At 33.8% G+C, this 4,662-nt stretch overlaps 1 long non-coding RNA gene across 1 annotated transcript; it reads right to left on the bottom strand.

Annotated features, from left to right (window-relative positions):
• Positions 1-4,063: 4,063 nt before the first annotated feature.
• LOC125680973 (uncharacterized) lies at positions 4,064-4,662 on the bottom strand. Its single transcript, XR_007372122.2, has 3 exons — positions 4,595-4,662; positions 4,313-4,493; positions 4,064-4,229 (listed from the first exon to the last, which is right to left on the bottom strand). It is a non-coding gene; the product is annotated as an uncharacterized LOC125680973 (long non-coding RNA).

Here is a 4,662-nt window from a genome sequence, read left to right as displayed (position 1 = left end):
TTAGTTATACTTACAAAGAATGGTTGTGTCCAGATGTATTTTCGAGATTACTTCAGTTTCTCGATTGTCTTGCAAAACATGTATTTATAAGCTATCATTCTGTCGAGTTAACACAATTTATATCAAATCACAAAAATCAAATTAGTTTTCAGAATTGTGTTTAATACCAATTGGTAGGCCGTTCTATGCATTATGATTATTTAACTACATATTACTCCATTTACCTTATCTAGATAGACTGCCATAGGGCGCACGGCGAGTGTGACCGGTCGACAGGGTAAGCTTACTCCTCTTTTGGTATATTCAGGGGTTTGTAGACAAAATTTATTTTGAATCACAAGTGATTTTGTATGCAAATCAGTTTATTTGGATTCTGAAAACTAATTTGCATACAAAACTGAGATACATTCTGACAAAAGTCAGTTTTGTGAGACAAAAAATGAATTTCGTCATGACAAAAGTGACTTTTGTTCACTGAAAGAAAATTTTTGTATAACAAAATTGATTTTTGTGATTTGATATAAAAAATTTTAACTTGAACTCATTTTTGTTAAACAAAATTCATTTTTTTCCCACAGAATTGGATTTCGAGTACAAAATCACAAGTCTCATTTGACTACATATTACTCCGTTTACCTGATCTAGATATACGTGCGCTTGTCCTTCTCATAATTTTGTATTCTTTGTGAATGAGATTGAGCATTGTTCCTTATCGTCATTGTTTCCTTTACATTTAATTCTGTGACAGGTCTCATGATGATCATATCATTCTACAATGTATCTATTAGGAAATTCGATGCGCTAATGTTCATTTTTTAAAATAATAAATCATATGTCAAAAACAGGTTTTACAGGTACCAGGTGCCTAATTTTAAGGTATAATAAGAATTCTAATATACATCATTTTGTGTAATTCTAAGTCATTGAAGATAAATCTGAACTTAGAACTGTATGTGTGGGGTTCTATATCATACAATTAACTTATCGCTTCGCCAATTTTGTCATGGCTGCAAGTCGAACCCGACAATAAATTACTCGGATTTTTCTCGCATATGTTTTTTTTTTTCACGGCGTCATGTGACCAAGATCTGACCAATTAGATTTCAACAAATTTTGTCTGCGACTAGTCCCCTTCCACGTGGTTTACTGACCACATATGTGTACTATGATGTCATGATATATCACATCATTCATAGGTACACATACGAAAACAAATGAATTAATTTTTGGCATTACAGTTTGTTAAAAACTTTTTCATTGTTATGCGTTTGATAAAGGTAAAGAGCAAATCATGTGACTCATATGTGTAATCATTGGAGCGAGCTCGTCGCGACGCGAGCTTCGCTCGCTAATATGTTGTATGGTGTAACCGTTGAGACGAGCGATAAAGGTCAAAAGCATAAACCGTCACCGACTCCGGTATTTACACGTTTTCCAGAATCAAAACATGAATGTTTGCGAAGAGAAGTCGATGAAGGCTATGCCTCTCGACATCTCTAAAAAGAATAGTCACTCACTAACTGTGTTACTAATGTTAGGTTAGTAAGAGACATATAACATCGTTGTATGTAGTATTGGTTTCAGCCAATGAAATTCCAAGATTTTTATCAGAGGCAGGATAAAGTGTATTCTGTCGCCGCCGATCAAACTGGTCTCACCATGTGGCATTTTTTGTCTACCTAAAGGAAATAAGGGAAAAGATGTCTTCTTTAAGATATAAAACCAAGCTCAAAAGTTGAGACAGATGTTGTGGTGTCCAAGAGGGTTAGGACAAAAAAATTTTCCCCCTGGTAGCACGCGGCCTCTCATTGCTTATTTTGTGTAATTCAATTGTGTTACCACAAGAGATCATTTTAATGTTCATTTCAACAGTGTTTACTTTAGTGTATGAAATAAGAAAAAGATGATGAAACAATATGAATACATTAATATGATTACTGAGAAAGTTAGCTCTCGCGGTTGAATTCAACGCACGGAAACATGTACGTATACAATTTTTCTGTTGTAAGTACTTGTAATTAATAAATTTATACTAATTAACGTCTTCTCTATACTGTATTGCCACACTGATAGAGGACAGGTGATTAATGGAGAATGAGATTATGGTCAATAAAAACTTTAATCAGCAACAATTATTGATTTAGCACGCACATATAACCCTCTCTGACGCCTCCAGACATTTAAAGTTACTGAATCCGGTACATACCATGTTTCATTTACATGTAATTATCTCTCACGACCAGAAATATCACATGACAAAAACACCTGCATGTGATTGGATGATATTCTCTGAAATAATTGGCTGCTTTAAAATCACGAGTAAGTATACTTAAAACTTTGGAGGGAAACACCGTGGTTTCAAGGGATGTGTACCTTACAGTGAAAGTAAGTTGATATTCGTTTTCTTTTCTTCCTTTCCATTATCAGTAATGAATCTTAGTTATTTCGCAGAGTTGATAAAATGAATGTCCCCAACACACATTTATACATTTTGCGAAAGGGAAGTTTGGTATTTCCTTTAAAACAATAGTAGGAACGAAACTAATACTTTTTATTTGAAATACGAAACGGTTTATGAATGATGTTTATTTAGTTTTCGTGTCTTTGTAAATATTCTGTAATGGATTGGTCATACACACACGCACGCGCACACACAAATAATTTAAACACATATACTAATAGATACATCTTTAAATAAAGAAAACGTCTATTCTGAACGAGAGTCAAGACTGAACTGTTAAAACTATCTAGCGTAACAGTTAATTAGTTCTACTAACAATTAATTCTGCTAACAGTTAATTATTTCTACTAACAGTTAATTTGTTCTACTACCAGTTAATTAGTTCTACTAACAATTAATCAGTGCAGTTTAGTCTTACTCTTGTTCAGATGAGAGTTTTTATTGTTCCTTGTAACGTTCCCGCCTCTAAATTACGCACAGTGGTATCATTATAACACCTACGTCGTCCGTGATTATCATATGGCGCGGGAATTTTTGTACGATTTAAAGAATGCTGATTAACCAATAAAATAATATGTTACATTTCAAAAACTCCAAACCAAGTAGATAGATTTCAATAGTTGAATGGGGTATTTAACACTTCCCCGATATCTCAAAGCATGATTATGGTAGAATGCATTTGTTGTGTATAAGTTGTCAATTTGTAGAATTTGAAATTACACTCAGTAATATGACTAGACTGGTTTTTTAAACAAATTGTAATTTGTACAATTAATTATGAACAAGACTGTGAAACATTCTTTAAAATATACAGAAGAAATAAGGAAGGTATAAATATTTTACGGATTTTCACTTTTTCATTTTTATCGTTCGACACGGACCAAAGAAGCTGCGTAAAATTGATCGAATTCTGTATTTGATCACTGAATCTAATCCATGGAAATTATCATTCCCATTTGTGGTCGATAAATTGAATACATGGCTGGCTGAGTTGAATGGAGGAAAGCGTAATGCAGTAAATACGCAATACGTCTACAGTGTATGTAAATCAGTAAAATGATTATTACATGCTTCTTGATATTGTTACCCATTCGTGTCCATTTACCCATTGATTTGCATGGCTTTATCAATAGACCATTTACCTGAATTTACACAGCAAATTTAACCTTTATTATACGAAATTGAATTGTTAAGAAATACATGACGGCATTCCCACTCCATCTTACAAAAATAAGTTTATCTAATATATAATAAAAATGGCCAATGAAATAAAAAGATTTTCTTTGCAATCTTAGAACAATCCATGCGTGTTAATTTCGATACGTTGAATACAATTTGCGTAATTTTCTTTTCATCGTAATGATCACAAAATGAAGCGGAAACTCCAAGAATATTGTAGGGCAAATAATCAGAGGAAATGTTATGATAAGAAATGTAATTGTACTAATAGTGAAGATGATAAAAGGAAAGCTATGACAAGAGGTTATATAAGGTCACGACTGGGTGGATACACGTGAAACTCGCACCGTTTAACACGGAGCATCATGAGGTTTGTTACTCAATACATGCATTTTGTGTGGGATGTTCTTAGTACACACACCATTCGCACTATCTTAAGTTTATTTTGTTGTTGTACAAAACATATCTAGATAAATAAGAATTGCTGAAAGTTCTGGGTAGTAAGTAGTCCAGTGAAAGTCCTGCGTAGTGAGAGGTCCAGTGTCGTTTTTCTCAGTTTTGAAAAATTCAGTCGTATACGTAACCATACCTGAAAATAAAAAATATAAGATTTACCTTTTTATAACACCTGTTTTCATTGAATAACTAATTTTTACATCAATGACCATTTACCTGTACCCCTAATGCAGTCTCTGAAGAATAACTTGGAGCAAGTTTATGATTGCAGCCCAAAAGACCTCATTGCCTTCGTCTGCCCGACGAAGTCTGTTTGCTGTGTCCAGAAGATTTTGTATATCTTGTCTTGACAAAGCATGTTGTTGACCACCATGATGCGCAGGCGCTTTGGGTCCAGCTGAAAATATATTATACCGTGGATTATGTCATTTAGCTGTACATAACTAGATATACAAAATATCCAGATAGATATGTCCAGTACTGAGATGCGTTAATTACGTTTATGTGGGGGCTTTGCGGCCATTTCTGCAACGTGCTATGATATAAAAATACCAAACAAGGCGTAC

This window comes from Ostrea edulis, chromosome 2 (assembly GCF_947568905.1).
Source record: "Ostrea edulis chromosome 2, xbOstEdul1.1, whole genome shotgun sequence".
Taxonomy (NCBI): Eukaryota; Metazoa; Mollusca; class Bivalvia; order Ostreida; family Ostreidae; genus Ostrea; species Ostrea edulis.
Note: the sequence above shows the minus strand (reverse complement) of the source record. Positions and strands in the feature narration are given on the sequence as shown.